General features: G+C 41.2%; 1 long non-coding RNA gene across 1 annotated transcript; it reads right to left on the reverse strand.

Moving 5' to 3' along the window:
• Window positions 1-2,387: 2,387 nt before the first annotated feature.
• On the reverse strand, window positions 2,388-3,179 carry LOC139834298 (uncharacterized). The gene is made up of 3 exons (XR_011750066.1): window positions 3,060-3,179; window positions 2,809-2,871; window positions 2,388-2,707 (listed from the first exon to the last, which is right to left on the reverse strand). It is a non-coding gene; the product is annotated as an uncharacterized lncRNA (long non-coding RNA).
• Between the last annotated feature and the right edge of the window lie 15,740 nt (window positions 3,180-18,919).

Genomic DNA, 18,919 nt, shown 5'->3' on the forward strand with positions numbered 1-18,919 from the left:
GTCGTCATGGGTTGGACCATACATCATCACAGAAGTAATCGCGGGAGGAGCATATAGGATAAAGGACAAGAAGACAGGAGTCCCAGAGAACAATCCATGGAACGTGGCGCAGCTTCGGCGCTTATACGCATAGAAGTCAACATAGAAACATACATGTAAACATACATTGTACTGAAAAGCCCGCGAGTTTTCAGACGCACTCTTTTCCTTTCAGGGCACCGAGTGGGAATGGAAGGTTTTTAATGAGGCGGGCTCGCGGTGCTACAATATAGTAAAGATATTGGTGATATACATCTTTTTCTCCGACAGGCTCGGGGGCTTGCAACCCGCAAAAACAATATATATACATAAATCTTCACAATATACAATCTACAAGATATTTGTCTTGGTTCAAAACAGCTCGCAAACCAATAAAGATAAAAACACTGACCACCAAAAAAGCTCGGGGGCTAGATGAAAAGAAAAAACGTATAAGTTGTTTTGCAATATACATAGTGCTTACAATACACAGGTTTTTACTATCAAGAAAATTTCGACAGAAAGAAGCAAACTTTCAGTCATGTCCTATCAGGTCGTCTATGTTTACTCTTTCATTGTCAGCAGTGGCACTCATGTGCTCGGCATAATTACCTTTCACGAAGAATTCAGCATCCAGTCGAAGTAATTCATCCATCATTTCCTCAGCTACAGGGGTTACAACACCGTTGATTTTGTCGATATTCCTCCTCCTTTTTGTCAGTTTGGCTTGACAAATTTCAACAATTTTGGTCATATCTAACTTCGGGTAGCAGACCTGCAACATGATCATAGCAAACCTAGCTCCAGCAGTCAATTGGGCCTTCACAAACTCGTGGATTCAAGGAGCATCCCGGAATTTATTCATCAAGTCAGGAAGAGTCTTCGGCTGGGAGTTGCGAGAAAACATGGTGTTGTAAACCAGGGCTAGCGTCCTTGCGCAGAAATCAAGAAAATCACGGACTTGACCTGCGCAGTCTTGAAATCTGACGATTCGTCGGGTACGATCAGGCGTAGCCCAAAAATTAGAGCCATGTTCCAGAGCAAGTTTGATAAGCACATTTGACCTGGCTTCAACTCATTGGTCTTCGGCGGCAGCATGCAGAAAAGAACCTACTCAGCGGAAGCATCAGTGAGAGATGGAAAACAAATAAAATAAAGTAGAAAAATTCAAACTCACGAAGCATACCTGCCATATCCAGGATAGCGTCAGTCATCAATTGAAGCATAGAGTCTTCTCATGAAGTAGCTTGTGCAGCTTCAGTAACCACAGCCTCTTTTAAAGCTAAGGCTTCCTGGGCTTGTTGAAGAGCAATTTTTTCCCTCTCAGACGATTTTAGAGATTGTTCCATTACCACGAGTTCTTGTTTCTTCATCGACTGCAGTTGTTGTCGAAGTTTGTTCAAATCTTGTATTGGATCAACATTCGATGAATCTTCAACGAAATCATCAGCGGAAGTTTTTCTCGAGTAGGAGGAAGCGGGCAAAGCATCCGATGAATGAGGTATTGCGGTATAGTTGTCAAAAACCAACTGGAGAGAAATATTCCGACATAAATCACTTCGCAAAATAGCATTCTATTAATCATTCGGATATTTTGGATTTTATTGGCGGGAGATTGTAGCGCTTGATAGATATTTTCAATTTAGCTGGCGCTAAAAAAATACTGTACTAGAAAAATTGGTAGCTTACTGTAGTACTGCCTCCTTTCAGGGATACAAGGACAAGGACCCATCAACTAAAATAATGTATGAAAATGGTCACCAATGGGCCAACTAATAGTTATACTTTTCCCATGCAGCGCAATATAAAAAATACTACAAATCAGATTAACCTTGATTAAATATTGGTGCATCCAATCCATTCAGTTTTCATTTAATCCACATCACCAAGGAAACAACCACCAGGTACATAACAAGTGCAGATAGAAGCACCAACAAAATAGTTCAGCATCACAAACCCTTTCACACAACCAAGGGACACCTTTGACTGTCAGTGTTCACTGTGGTATTCAGCATCTCCCACACTTTCTCAGGATGTTGCCCAGGTGGGCTTGACTTGCTTCTAATCCTGCAGTTATACGGTGGATGACTACTCTTTGTGCAGCCACTATTGCTCGTTCCTCTTTGAGTAGTTCCTCGAGAACATAAAAAGACAATGACTTGGACCTCAACCTGCGCTTGGGCTTTGACTTGGACTTGGACCTCGACAAATTAGTTGTGAACCCAGCATTACGCAGAAATGTGTTGTTGGCTATACCATGACATTGTAGTACCTTGGAAAATGAATTCAGACATTCTTCCTGGGTTTTTTCTATACCATCTTTCTTTGGTTTTGCTAGCTCCACTTTCATGTCAGACTGAGGAGTTTTCAGTTGTTACACATGTGTAAGAGAAGAGATTATAATGTGAAGACATGTGTATGAACTACCTCTAATAATCCTACAAACTGGCATGGCTGATTACCGCATATACATTTTAGTAAGAGCATGTTACATCATATTGACATGTCTTCTATTGCTAACACGTAATAGCAGGACTATAAAAATATGCATGGATCCATGTGTAGAATTCGTAATGTGCATGATATTGCTGAGAAGTATATAAGTGAATTGTACTAGCCCTTTCAACCAGTTCGGACATTTGGTTGTGTTGGCTAGTGCATGAAGCTTGACAAATATGACAAGATATTTCTGCATACAATTGAAAACCATAACTGACATTAGTAGAGAATACTTACAATAACACTCTGTGCAAAATGTCTAGTCAAACCATTTCTGCTCATCTGGCACACCTTGAATTGCTCAAGTAGACTCATCTCTCTGTCTGTACTCTCACAGTATGCTTGCCTTGCCTTCTGATATTTTCGCAAGAGAAAATATAAATTAGTTTCACAACCACGTCACATGCCGACATGCGACAATTGAAAGTTTTCAAAAAAAATATAAATAAAACAGAGACATCAATTTACGATGTATATTGTGCATCTATAAATTCTAAATGATTTACTAATTTAAATATAGTTGTACAGATAACATTCCTTACCATACAGTAGAGGTGTCCAATCAAGCTACGAGATCCTGTACGCTGTTGTAAACGTACATTATTACGAGCACGCATGTTACTTCGAGCGATGAACTACAAATGAAGACTTGTGAGACACATGCTTAAAAGGAATCGATAATGTGATCTTGTCTCACCTGTCTTCACGTAACATACCAAATTCTTTTGAGCAGACCAATACTCAACAAGATCACACCATTGATCATCAGTCATCTGTAGTATAGGAGAGGTTGTTGGAATATCGCTAGGAGTCCTCCCAGCAAAGTATCTCATCTTTAGCCTATGGCGCTCCTGGCGCAACGCTGAAGAGAATATGCTCCTGATAACAGTGATTACATTCTTCATGTCATCATCAAACTCAAGACATGTCTGTTTACAACAATGGGAACCGTTCATGTGTTAGATAGCTAGCCAACAGAAAGCTAGAGGGAATGTGAACGAGCAACATGGTATTGTTTACGAAAATGACTTACATGTAACATGTGCAGTAAACCTTCAAAATGGGAAGGGGTGTTTACGTGTTGTTTCCATGATGGAAAGATAGGAATTTGAGTCCTGACAAAAACGCCTGTGATCGATGCTATATTAGATGATTCTTGTGGATCCAGTGGCCTTCTGATACCTGCTATAACTGATGTGATGGGAAATCTTGTTCCCATTCGGGCAATCTTATTTTTAAGTGATTTCAAAGTCGTTGGCCCCCTTCGTTTTCTTGGTCATGGTGGAACTGCAAATTTAAGCATTACATCAAGCTATCAAGGTATTTATGTAACGGAGCATGTAAGGGAACACGTACCTAATTCGGCCCCACCATCATCTTTAAGGAAGAAGTTGTCTCTGGCAGGACTAAATGTCAGCGGGCGATCGTGATTAGTTAGGTGTTGAGAACCTGCTGTTGAAACTGGGTCTGCTGTGAATTGTTCTTGGGTAACTGGATTGGCAACAGGTGGCTGGGGAACATGTGGTTTGGTATTTGCTCCGTCTACAGCTTTTAGACCAACCGATGTGGGGTTAGGTCGAAGCTTTTTATGTTGGTGTTTTGATACGTCTCCGACGTATCGATAATTTCTTATGTTCCATGCCACATTATTGATGTTATCTACATGTTTTATGCACACTTTATGTCATATTCGTGCATTTTCTGGAACTAACCTATTAACAAGATGCCGAAGTGCCGATTCTTTGTTTCTGCTGTTTTTGGTTTCAGAAATCCTAGTAAGGAAATATTCTCGGAATTGGACGAAATCAAAGCCCAGGGGCCTATTTTTCCACGAAGCTTCCAGAAGTCCGAAGACGAAACGAAGTGGGGCCACAGGGTGCCCAAACCCTAGGGCGGCGTGGCCCCCCCCTTGGTCGCGCCGGCCTGTGGTGTGGGGCCCCTGTGCCCCCTCCTGACTTGCCCTTCCGCCTACTTAAAGCCTCCGTGACGAAACCCCCAGTACCGAGAGCCACGATACGGAAAACCTTCCAGAGACGCCGCCAACGCCGATCCCATCTCGGGGGATCCAGGAGATCGCCTCCGGCACCCTGCCGGAGAGGGGAATCATCTCCCGGAGGACTCTACGCCGCCATGGTCGCCTCCGGTGTGATGTGTGAGTAGTCTACCCCTGGACTATGGGTCCATAGAAGTAGCTAGATGGTTGTCTTCTCCCCATTGTGCTATCATTGTCGGATCTTGTGAGCTGCCTAACATGATCAAGATCATCTATCTGTAATTCTATATGTTGCGTTTGTTGGGATCCGATGAATAGAGAATACTTGTTATGTTGATTATCAAAGTTATATCTACGTGTTGTTTATGATCTTGCATGCTTTCCGTTACTAGTAGATGCTCTGGCCAAGTAGATGCTTGTAACTCCAAGAGGGAGTACTTATGCTCGATAGTGGGTTCATGCCTCGCATTGACACCCGGGACAGTGATGAAAGTTCTAAGGTTGTGTTGTGCTGTTGCCACTAGGGATAAAACATTGATGCTATGTCTAAGGATGTAGTTGTTGATTACATTACGCACCATACTTAATGCAATTGTCTGTTGCTTTGCAACTTAATACCGGAGGGTTCGGATGATAACCTGAAGGTGGACTTTTTAGGCATAGATGCAGTTGGATGGCGGTCTATGTACTTTGTCGTAATGCCCAATTAAATCTCACTATACTCATCATGATATGTATGTGCATGGTCATGCCCTCTTTATTTGTCAATTGCCCAACTGTAATTTGTTCACCCAACATGCTGTTTATCTTATGGGAGAGACACCTCTAGTGAACTGTGGACCCCGGTCCAATTCTCTTTCTTGAAATACAATCTCTTGCAATCTTGTTCTCTACTGATTTCTCGCAAACAATCATCTTCCACACAATACGGTTAATCCTTTGTTACAGCAAGCCGGTGAGATTGACAACCTCACTGTTTCGTTGGGGCAAAGTACTTTGGTTGTGTTGTGCAGGTTCCACGTTGGCGCCGGAATCCCTGGTGTTGCGCCGCACTACATCCCGCCGCCATCAACCTTCAACGTGCTTCTTGGCTCCTCCTGGTTCGATAAACCTTGGTTTCTTTCTGAGGGAAAACTTGCTGCTGTGCGCATCATACCTTCCTCTTGGGGTTCCCAACGAACGTGTGAGTTACACGCCATCAAGCTCTTTTTCTGGCGCCGTTGCCGAGATCAAGACACGCTGCAAGGAGTCTCCACTTCTCAATCTCTTTACTTTGTTTTTGTCTTGCTTAGTTTTATTTACTACTTTGTTTGCTGCACTAAATCAAAATACAAAAAAAATTAGTTGCTAGTTTTACTTTATTTGTTATCTTGTTTGCTATATCAAAAACACAAAAAAATTAGTTACTTGTTTTACTTTACTTAATATCATGCATGTTTTTATTTCACTAGTTAAGCATAATGGAAAACAACAAAAATATGAGAGATCTTTATGAACTTTATCTTGAATTAGGACATGATGTGTTTGAAGAGAGAATTAAAAAACCCATGGAACTTTATATGCATGCTAATGGGAATGCTATTACTATGAATGCTTTGAACACCATTGTTGCTAATGCTATGGAAAATTCTAAGCTTGGGGAAGCTGGCTTTGATGAGCATGATCTTTTTAGTCCCCCAAGCATTGAGGAGAAAATTTTCTTTTATGATTACAATATGCCTCCTATATATGATGATAGCCACTTTGTTGAATTTGCTCCCACTACAACTAATAAAATTGATTATGCTTATGTGGAGAGTAATAATTTTATGCATGAGACTCATGATAAGAATGCTTTATGTGATAGTTATATTGTTGAGTTTGCTCATGATGCTACTGAAAGTTATTATGAGAGAGGAAAATATGGTTGTAGAAATTTTCATGTTACTAAAACACCTCTCTATGTGCTGAAATTTTTGAAGCTACACTTGTTTTATCTTTCTACGCTTGTTGCATTATGCTTCTTGAACTTGTTTATTTACAAGATTCCTCTTCATAGGAAGCATGTTAGACTTAAATGTGTTTTGAATTTGCCTCTTGAAGCTCTCTTTTGCTTCAAATACTGTTTCTTGCAAGTGCATCATCAAAACTGCTGAGCCCATCTTAATGGCTATAAAGAAAGAACTTCTTGGGAGATAACCCATGTGTTATTTTACTACAGTACTTTGTTTTTATTTTGTGTCTTGGAAGTTGTTTACTACTGTAGCAACCTCTCCTTATCTTAGTTTAGTGTTTTGCTGTGCCAAGTAAAGTCGTTGATAGTAAAGTTCATACTAGATTTGGATTACTGCGCAGAAACAGATTTCTTTGCTGTCACGAATCTGGGTCCACCTCCCTGTAGGTAGCTCAGAAAATTAAGCCAATTTACGTGCATGATCCTCAGATATGTACGCAACTTTCATTCAATTTGAGCATTTTCATTTGAGCAAGTCTGGTGCCATTTTAAAATTCGTCAATACGAACTGTTCTGTTTTGACAGATTCTGCCTTTTATTTCGCATTGCCTCTTTTGCTATGTTGGATGAATTTCTTTGATCCACTAATGTCCAGTAGCATTATGCAATGTCCAGAAGTGTTAAGAATGATTGTGTCACCTCTAAATATGTTAATTTTTATTGTGCACTAACCCTCTAATGAGTTGTTTCGAGTTTGGTGTGGAGGAAGTTTTCAAGGATCAAGAGAGGAGTATGATGCAACATGATCAAGGAGAGTGAAAGCTCTAAGCTTGGGGATGCCCCGGTGGTTCACCCCTGCATATATTAAGAAGACTCAAGCATCTAAGCTTGGGGATGCCTTGGGCATCCCCTTCTTCATCGACAACATTATCAGGTTCCTCCCCTGAAACTATATTTTTATTCCATCACATCTTATGTGCTTTTTCTTGGAGCGTCGGTTTGTTTTTGTTTTTGTTTTGTTTGAATAAAATGGATCCTAGCATTCACTTTATGGGAGAGAGACACGCTCCGCTGTAGCATATGGACAAGTATGTCCTTAGTTTCTACTCATAGTATTCATGGCGAAGTTTCTTCTTCGTTAAATTGTTATATGGTTGGAATTGGAAAATGATACATGTAGTAATTTCTATTAATGTCTTGGGTAATGTGATACTTGGCAATTGTTGTGCTCATGATTAAGCTCTTGCATCATATGCTTTGCACCCATTAATGAAGAAATACATAGAGCATGCTAAAATTTGGTTTGCATATTTGGTTTCTCTAAGGTCTAGATAATTTCTAGTATTGAGTTTGAACAACAAGGAAGACGGTGTAGAGTCTTATAATGTTTTCAATATGTCTTTTATGTGAGTTTTGCTGCACCGGTTCATCCTTGTGTTTGTTTCAAATAAGCCTTGCTAGCCTAAACCTTGTATCGAGAGGGAATACTTCTCATGCATCCAAAATACTTGAGCCAACCACTATGCCATTTGTGTCCACCATACCTACCTACTACATGGTATTTTCCGCCATTCCAAAGTAAATTGCTTGAGTGCTACCTTTAAAATTCCATCATTCACCTTTGCAATATATAGCTCATGGGACAAATAGCTTAAAAACTATTGTGGTATTGAATATGTAATTATGCACTTTATCTCTTATTAAGTTGCTTGTTGTGCGATAACCATGTTTACTGGGGACGCCATCAACTTTTCATTGTTGAATTTCATGTGAGTTGCTATGCATGTTCGTCTTGTCTGAAGTAAGGGCGATCTACACCGAGTTGAATGGTTTGAGCATGCATATTGTTAGAGAAGAACATTGGGCCGCTAACTAAAGCCATGATCCATGGTGGAAGTTTCAGTTTTGGACAAACATCCTCAAATCTCTAATGAGAAAAGAATTAATTGTTGTCGAATGCTTAAAGCATTAAAAGAGGAGTCCATTATCTGTTGTCTATGTTGTCCCGGTATGGATGTCTAAGTTGAGAATAATCAAAAGCGAGAAATCCAAATGCGAGCTTTCTCCTTAGACCTTTGTACAGGCGGCATAGAGGTACCCCTTTGTGATACTTGGTTAAAGCATATGTATTGCGGTGATAATCCAGGTAGTCCAAGCTAATTAGGACAAGGTGCGGGCACTATTAGTACACTATGCATGAGGCTTGCAACTTATAAGATATAATTTACATGATGCATATGCTTTATTACTACCGTTGACAAAATTGTTTCACGTTTTCAAAATCAAAGCTCTAGCACAAATATAGCAATCGATGCTTTTCCTCTATGGAGGACCATTCTTTTACTTTCAATGTTGAGTCAGTTCACCTATTTCTCTCCACCTCAAGAAGCAAACACTTGTGTGAACTGTGCATTGATTCCTACATACTTGCTTATTGCACTTATTATATTACTCTATGTTGACAATATCCATGAGATATACATGTTACAAGTTGAAAGCAACCGCTGAAACTTAATCTTCTTTTGTGTTGCTTCAATGCCTTTACTTTGAATTATTGCTTTATGAGTTAACTCTTATGCAAGACTTATTGATGCATGTCTTGAAGTGCTATTCATGAAAAGTCTTTGCTTTATGATTCACTTGTTTACTCATGTCATATACATTGTTTTGATCGCTGCATTCACTACATATGCTTTACAAATAGTATGATCAAGATTATGATGGCATGTCACTCCGAAATTATCTCGTGTTATCGTTTTACCTGCTCGGGACGAGCAGAACTAAGCTTGGGGATGCTGATACGTCTCAGACGTATCGATAATTTCTTATGTTCCATGCCACATTATTGATGTTATCTACATGTTTTATGCACACTTTATGTCATATTCGTGCATTTTTTGGAACTAACCTATTAACAAGATGCCGAAGTGCCGATTCTTTGTTTCTGCTGTTTTTGGTTTCAGAAAACCTAGTACGGATATATTCTCGGAAATGGACGAAATCAAAGCCCGGGGCCTATTTTTCCACGAAGCTTCCGAGAAGTCCGAAGACGAAAGCGAAGTGGGGCCACGGGGTGCCCAAACCCTAGGCGGCGCCCCCTTGGCCGCCCCGGCCTGTGGTTTGGGGCCCCTGGGCCCCCGCCTGACTTGCCCTACCGCCTCGTTAAAGCCTCCGTGACTAAACCCCCGCATCTGAGAGCCACGATACGGAAAACCTTCCGAGAGATGCCGCCAACGCCGATCCCATCTCGGGGATCCAGAGATCGCCTCCGGCACCCTGCCAGAGAGGGGAATCATCTCCCGGAGGACTCTACGCCGCCATGGTCGCCTCCGGTGTGATGTGTGAGTAGTCTACCCCTGGACTATGGGTCCATAGCAGTAGCTAGATGGTTGTCTTCTCCCCATTGTGCTATCATTGTCGGATCTTGTGAGCTGCCTAACATGATCAAGATCATCTATCTGTAATTCTATATGTTGCGTTTGTTGGGATCCGATGAATAGAGAATACTTGTTATGTTGATTATCAAAGTTATATCTACGTGTTGTTTATGATCTTGCATGCTTTCCGTTACTAGTAGATGCTCTAGCCAAGTAGATGCTTGTAACTCCAAGAGGGAGTACTTATGCTCGATAGTGGGTTCATGCCTGCATTGACACCGGGACGATGTGAGAAAGTTCTAAGGTTGTGTTGTGCTGTTGCCACTAGGGATAAAACATTGATGCTATGTATAAGGATGTAGTTGTTGATTACATTACGCACCATACTTAATGCAATTGTCTGTTGCTTTGCAACTTAATACTGGAGGGGGTTCGGATGATAACCTGAAGGTGGACTTTTTAGGCATAGATGCAGTTGGATGGCGGTCTATGTACTTTGTCGTAATTCCCAATTAAATCTCACTATACTCATCATGATATGTATGTGCATGGTCATACCCTCTTTATTTTTCAATTGCCCAACTGTAATTTGTTCACCCAACATGCTGTTTATCTTATGGGAGAGACACCTCTAGTGAACTGTGGACCCCGGTCCAATTCTCTTTACTGAAATACAATCTACTGCAATACTGTTCTACTATTTTCTGCAAACAATCATCTTCCACACAATATGGTTAATCCTTTGTTACAGCAAGCCGGTGAGATTGACAACCTCACTGTTTCATTGGGGCAAAGTACTTTGGTTGTGTTGTGCAGGTTCCACGTTGGCGCCGGAATCCCTGGTGTTGCGCCGCACTACATCCCGCCGCCATCAACCTTCAACGTGCTTCTTGGCTCCTCCTGGTTCGATAAACCTTGGTTTCTTTCTGAGGGAAAACTTGCTGCTGTGCGCATCATACCTTCCTCTTGGGGTTCCCAACGAACGTGTGAGTTACACGCCATCAAGTTTCGCATTACAATATTTTTTTGCCTGGTCATCATTTTCAACTAGATTAGAGTGACTCTGAGTCTGAGACCTTTTTTTACTCTGTTCACTGCATTTGTTTGTGATCTGACATGACCAGCTTGAACCCTTTTTATTTTTAGGTGAGCTGTCAGATATTGATCTTCCTGTTGAACTATGTTCTTCACCTTGTTGGTATTTGAAACGCCCTTACGTGAAGTCCCTGATGCCTGCCAGAGATAAACGGTACTTCAATCAACAAAATCATATACATGCTTGATACGATTATGGAACATAAGAACAGCAAGCCAAGACATGATGAAACATATGTTATTATTATGTGTTAACTGAGCAGATGATAATGCTATAACTTGGGCTGGGTTGGACAGATACATCACAGTTATTGAAGATGCAACAATAATGTCAATGAAAAGAGCGAGCAATCACCTTGGGGGGTGGAGTAGGGTGCTTGACAAGGGCATCCTCTTTACTCAGGTCTCCCTCAGACTCTTGTTCAGTAGGATCAAGTTCTGAATAAGAAAATTGATTGTTATCGTTGGAGACAGGAGAGGTGTTTGATTGTTCACTGGTGATGCCTATATTTTCTCTCCGGCCCTCTTTGTACTCTACTACAGTATCTTTAGCATGCATTAGAAAAAAATGCTAACGAGATTTGTCATGGAACTTTGAGTAGAGCAGTAGAAGGGCAAATTAGTAGTAGCAAGTAGATGATAGCTCAAAAAGGAATAAAGCGTAAATCAAAAATAAATGATTTCCCTGTGCATGCCAATTGATGATTACAAGATTTATAAACATGCAGTTTAATAATGTCGACTAATCACTCTGCAGGCTTGACTTCTACTACAGTCATACCATAGGCATGTCACCGATGAACAGTGCCGTAACATGCACTTTCGGCCGTTGGATCGAAAATGAGTAGACAAGATCAAGCACTGTAGTGATGTACTGTAGATGACCCTGTAGCAGATGTACTGTATCGATGCACTGTAGATTTGTCCCTGTAGCGATGCACTGTGGATTGTCCCTGTAGCGTCTACTGTTCATGTTGATCTGGCCCTCCATTTTCAGTCCAACGATCAGAACATGGTCGCATGTCACAACACTGTTCTCAGGTGACATGCCTATTGCATGCCACCTGATCTCTGTCCAGTGTTTTAGTGGGGATTAGTGGGGATAATACTCTAGAGTATTGGGTGACAGCAGAATTCACCCAATACCCACAAAACCCCATCCCCAATCCACTAGGTAGGGGTAGAGTATTGGGGATTGAAAAAATACACTAAATTTTGCGGAAAAGTAGGGACAAGTGGGGATTAAACTCGCTCATACTCTAGCACCAAACATGCATTGGGGATAAGTGGGGATTTAAAGTTTGGAGCGGATTATCCCTGCTAATCCCAAGAAACTCTAGTACCAAACAAGCCCTAAAACAGATCGCACGAAACTGATGTTCGGAAATGAAATGCATAACGGAAGCGGCTAAACACCAACCTTCGCATGGGGAGTGGACGGCTTTACGCTTTGGTTTCGCGCGGTGGACCGGTTGGGCGCGGGGTATACCCATTTCACCGTGCGGTAGACCAGGGAGTCGGGAAGCAGATCCGACGCAGCGGCGGAGGTGGACGGCGTCCAGAGCAGGATCCGGCGCGGTGGGCGTCGGCTACGGTGGAGCACAAATGGTGCGGTGTGCGCCTTCGTCGGGGAAGCAGCTACGGCTTGCTTGACAACGTCTTCTCGGACACTACAGCGGCTGGTCAGGAGGCTGTGGTGGCGAGGTGGGACGGTGGTGCACTGCCGTCGTCGGGCGAGATGCTCCGATTCGGTGGGTGACGCGTGAGAGATGTGGGATTCGGCGCCTGTGCCGGTGGTATGTTTTAATGGCTGGGGTGAGATTGGCCTTGGCCCGAATAAGAGAAGAACCGCTGGGGACGTTTTTGATGAAAGGATAAGATGGGAAATTCGAACATTTGAAAATTGGAGGCGGCAACCCGAGCTATTTTCGCCGGTGTTTTGGCGCTTCGTTGAAATGGTTTGGTGGATGCGCGAAAAAAAAATGGACGCTGTCCGACCCCATCAAGGTCTCATTTGTAAGCATGGGCGGTACGGCAGCCATCCTACCTTGATTTTTAGTGAATATCCATTCATATATATGTGTTTTTTTCTGAACATTTGAGTACTTAAAACGGACTTCATATGACAAAGTTGCGCCTATTTTAGTGAACACTGCGTGGAGCCGATTTCGAAAACAAAACATGGACTAGGTACCAAAAAACATATATAGACTCGTTCTCCGCATTAAAAAGATTGATGTATCATGGATCTTAGTATATGTAAAATAACCTTGAGCTATTCATTATCATACGCGTAGAATTGAAGACTTCAGATATTTCTTTATATTTGAAAGAAACGCCATGTTTCATCCGACAACATTTATCATCTCATTGAGTTGGCACTAATTTTATATGTGGTGACGAAAACAACTGAGGCTCCTTTGATTTATAGGATTTAGATCCTACGGGAATTATTCTACACTATTGGTTATATTCATAGGGAACATATCCCATATGAATCTTGTACTACAAATCCTATATGAACAAAACATTAGGTCATCCCTCAGGGAAAAATCCCTTTGGTACAATCAAAGAAACTCATATTCCCATAGGATTCAAATAGACAAGATGTACATACGTTTTTCCTATCCTATGACTTAAAGGACTCCTGAAATGGCTCGACAACAAAGATCATAAATTCCGAGTTGTGCATCGAGCAAAAGATATTGAAAAAATTCTTGATCGATCGAATTACAAAATGATTTTCAAAAGAACTAAAGTTTTGCCATTGATCACATAATTGGTATGTATATAGGTTCTACTTATAATAAAATATGTTTTGGTTTATTGGGATTGCGTTAGAATTACATGCATCACAATGTCTCGGGACTATTTCGGTATTTACCTCTTCTTTTAGAGTTTGCCCTATCTAAGATTATTTCCGACATTCGCCAATGTTTGCAAGGAATGGCATGCAGTCGATTCCCACCCTATTTTGGAAAAAATGAAGAAAAAAAAAGTGAACTTGTGGCTATAAAATGATAAGCTTGAATTTTGATATGTTTAAAAAAAACTAGCTTCAAAATATGGCCTACCATTTTATATAAAAAACCATGGGTCTTAACGAAAATGCCCAAGGTAAAATGTGCATTACCATTTTGGGGAAAGGTGCAATAAGATTTCATTTTATTGTGGGAAACAAATTGTTGTTGTTTTTTTGCCTTTTCTGAATAGCTGAAAAGGTGTCATCTTTTTTCCATACATTCCATAATGTCATAGAACATAAGCATCCGGTGTCCAGATATAGCAACAATTCAGTATAAGACAATACTAACATAGTTTCCATAAAGTACTGCTAACACATAAGAAAACAAAAGATCTAGATGATGACCCAAGAAACAACATCCTTGTATATAATAACAATCTATTGACCATATGGCGGCTTTTGCATCACCCTATCAAAATCATCTGCCTTCAAGCACGAGAGCAGAATGTCGACACGTGCTTCAACATGTTCCAAGATCCTCTTGATGATCTCATGGATATCTGCATCAGCCGAATAGGAATCAAAGTTGTCAGCCACTAGCTTCTGATGAAAAAGAAACATCAGTGTTGAAGGCGTCGATCTTAGGAGTCCCCACATTTCATTACTTGCAAGACCAAGATGATCAAATTCCCTTTACTTCATAAGAATGTCTGGATCGCTGACACGATCGAAATCTTTGCTAGTACCCTCCTTTGGCCGAATTCAAATTTGCATCAGATCTTGGTGCCCATGCCTTTGGTACATGCGGGTAATTTTTTGCCAATATGTCGTGCATTGCACATAGCGTCCTACTGTACAGGGGTACTTCTACATATCTTCTTCCAAATATAATTTAATTTATTTCGGGTTGGATTCAATTTGTTTCAAAATTGTCTGATATACCATTTGTATTGGTAGGAGATGCAGCTTTGAATTTTAATCATTGTTTCTAGGTGCCACACTTGCAGGGTACAGTCAAGGATTTTATCCAATGTTTCATGTCTTGACAAATCCTTTTCGTAATGGAAGTTGAGACCCCCAGCCTCTGCATCAAAATGATGCACATGGAATTTTTTAGTATGGTATTCAACAAAATATGATAAGATGCAAAAATCAAACCTTGGACAAATATGACACATGCTCACTTGGGTAGAAAGCCAATCAAACTGATACAAATTACATTGCAGAGTCCTTGCATGTTAAACTATATATTGTCAAACACCACATATATATTAAGGGATACATATTAATTTCGATACTACTACTTTTATGATAGAAGATTTGTAACTACAAACGTTGTGGGTTGTGGCTGCCCTCCTCAATCTACTCACTTGTCTCATCGGCAACTGTCTCCACCTCTCTACATGCACATATGGGTACAACTTCTTCACACCGGAAGAAGATTACTTGTTTCCTGTCATGCTCCGCCACTTGTAGTAGGTGTGCTCCTTTTTCAGAGATGAATTCTCTTTTAGGATGGAGATGTTCTCCTTTTTCAGAGATGAGTTCTCTTTTAGGATGGAGATGTTCTCCTTCGTTAGAGACCCGTTCTGATTTACCATGGAGAGGTTCTCCTTCGATAGAGATGAGTTCTCCTTTGATAGAGATGAGTGCTCATTCAAGAGTACGGCATACTCATTCCATAGCTTCATAGCACGGTTTACCAGATGTGCGTTCACATCTCGGAGCTTGGACGCATGGTCAATCAACTCGCGCGACTCATCCAGGAGCGACCGCCGGATTACTTGCAGAGACGCTTCATGTTGTCGTCCTTCATTAGATGGTAGATTCACAGAGCGACCCTGTGTGACACATGATATTATACTAATAAAGTGCAAGAGTGTAACTTCAATAGTAAAAATATAGTACTCCGAAAGTTTGCAGGACTTAAACTTCAATACTCATAGTAATCTGTACAAGACTAACTTCAATAGTTATTGTAATATGTATAAATTTCAATTGCAATACTGTAGTAATATGAGTACTCCGGAGCTTGGAGTAATAAAGTTTCAAACTAAGAACGAAACATGAACTAATAAAGTTTGCCCTATGCATCAATCGATGGAGAGGCTGGATCTCAAGTTCGAAAGGGGGAAAAAGACTGCAGTGAAGTTTCAAGTTTGCATTGAAGTTCGAAAGTGGTAATGCAGCTAGTATTAGTGCAGCAGAAATCCCTTGTGCCTTGTTTGGTTGACGTGTTTTCACATGGTTCAGTGAGTAATATCTGGGTCTTTCTTAATAAGAACACATTTTATCTGTTTGGTGATGCGTGTGGTTGGCACGTCCGTTGGGAACCCCAAGAGGAAGGTGTGATGCGCACAGCGGCAAGTTTCCCTCAGTAAGAAACCAAAGTTTAATCGGACCAGTAGGAGTCAAGAAGCACGTTGAAGGTTGATGGCGGCGAGATGTAGTGCGGCGCAACACCAGGGATTCCGGCGCCAACGTGGAACCTGCACAACACAACCAAAGTACTTTGCCCCAAAGAAACAGTGAGGTTGTCAATCTCACCGGCTTGCTGTAACAAAGGATTAACCGTATTGTGTGGAAGATGATTGTTTGCAGAAAACAGTAGAACAAGTATTGCAGTAGGTTGTATTTCAGTAAAGAGAATTGGACCGGGGTCCACAGTTCACTAGAGGTGTCTCTCCCATAAGACGAACAGCATGTTGGGTGAACAAATTACAGTTGGGCAATTGACAAATAAAGAGAGCATGACCATGCACATACATATCATGATGAGTATAGTGAGATTTAATTGGGCATTACGACAAAGTACATAGACCGCCATCCAGCATGCATCTATGCCTAAAAAGTCCACCTTCAGGTTATCATCCGAACCCCCTCCAGTATTAAGTTGCTAACAACAGACAATTGCATTAAGTATTGCGCGTAATGTAACTAGTGACTACATCCTTGAACATAGCACTAATGTTTTATCCCTAGTGGCAACAGCACATCCATAACCTTAGAGGTTCTTGTCACCCCTCCAGATTCACGGAGACATGAACCCACTATCGAGCATAAATACTCCCTCTTGGAGTTACTAGCATCAACTTGGCCAGAGCATCTACAAATAACGGAGAGCATGCAAGATCATAAACAACACATAGATATAACTTTGATAATCAACATAACAAGTATTCTCTATTCATCGGATCCCAACAAACGCAACATATAGAATTACAGATAGATGATCTTGATCATGTTAGGCAGCTCACAAGATCCGACAATGATAGCACAATGGGGAGAAGACAACCATCTAGCTACTGCTATGGACCCATAGTCCAGGGGTGGACTACTCACACATCACACCGGAGGCGACCATGGCGGCGTAGAGTCCTCCGGGAGATGATTCCCCTCTCCGGCAGGGTGCCGGAGGCGATCTCCTGGATCCCCCGAGATGGGATCGGCGTTGGCGGCGTCTCTGGAAGGTTTTCCGTATCGTGGTTCTCGATGCGGGGTTTCGTCACGGAGGCTATTTGTAGGCGGAAGGGCAGGTCAAGAGGCGGCACGGGTGCCCCACACCTCTGGTCCGCGCGGGCAAGGGGGGGGCCGCGCCGCGCTAGGGTGTGGCCCCCTCGTGGCCCCTCTTCGTCTCTCCTTCGGACTTCTGGAAGCTTCGTGGAAAAATAGGCCCCTGGGCTTTGATTTCGTCCAATTCCGAGAATATTTCCTTACTAGGATTTCTGAAACCAAAAACAGCAGAAAACAGCAACTGGCACTTCGGCATCTTGTTAATAGGTTAGTTCCAGAAAATGCACGAATATGACATAAAGTGTGCATAAAACATGTAGATAACATCAATAATGTGGCATGGAACATAAGAAATTATCGATACGTCGGAGACGTATCAGCATCCCCAAGCTTAGTTCTGCTCGTCCCGAGCAGGTAAAACGATAACATAGATAATTTCTGGAGTGACATGCCATCATAATCTTGATCATACTATTTGTAAAGCATATGTAGTGAATGCAGCGATCAAAACAATGTATATGACATGAGTAAACAAGTGAACCATAAAGCAAAGACTTTTCATGAATAGCACTTCAAGACAAGCATCAATAAGTCTTGCATAAGAGTTAACTCATAAAGCAATAATTCAAAGTAAAGGCATTGAAGCAACACAAAAGAAGATTAAGTTTCAGCGGTTGCTTTCAACTTGTAACATGTATATCTCATGGATATTGTCAACATAGAGTAATATAATAAGTGCAATAAGCAAGTATGTAGGAATCAATGCACAGTTTACACAAGTGTTTGCTTCTTGAGGTGGAGAGAAATAGGTGAACTGACTCAACATTGAAAGTAAAAGAATGGTCCTCCATAGAGGAAAAGCATCGATTGCTATATTTGTGCTAGAGCTTTGATTTTGAAAACATGAAACAATTTTGTCAACGGTAGTAATAAAGCATATGCATCATGTAAATTATGTCTTATAAGTTGCAAGCCTCATGCATAGTGTACTAATAGTGCCCGCACCTTGTCCTAATTAGCTTGGACTACCGGATCATCACAATGCATTGTTTTTACCAAGTGTCACAAAGGGGTACCTCTATGCCGCCTGTACAAAGGTCTAAGGAGAAAGCTCGCATTGGATTTCTCGCTATTGATTATTCTTCAACTTAGACATCCATACCGGGACAACATAGACAACATATAATGGACTCCTCTTTTATGCATAAGCATATAACAACAATTAATAATTTTCTCATTTGAGATTTGAGGATTGTTGTCCAAAACTGAAACTTCCACCATGGATCATGGCTTTAGTTAGCGGCCCAATGTTCTTCTCTAACATATGCATGCTTAACCATAAGGTGGTAGATCTCTCTTACTTCAGACAAGACGGACATGCATAGCAACTCACATGAAATTCAACAATGAATAGTTGATGGCGTCCCCAGTGAACATGGTTATCGCACAACAAGCAACTTAATAAGAGACAAAGTGCATAATTACATATTCAATACCACAATAGTTTTTAAGCTATTTGTCCCATG

This window comes from Lolium perenne, unplaced genomic scaffold, assembly GCF_019359855.2.
Source record: "Lolium perenne isolate Kyuss_39 unplaced genomic scaffold, Kyuss_2.0 unplaced22, whole genome shotgun sequence".
Classification (NCBI taxonomy): domain Eukaryota; kingdom Viridiplantae; phylum Streptophyta; class Magnoliopsida; order Poales; family Poaceae; genus Lolium; species Lolium perenne.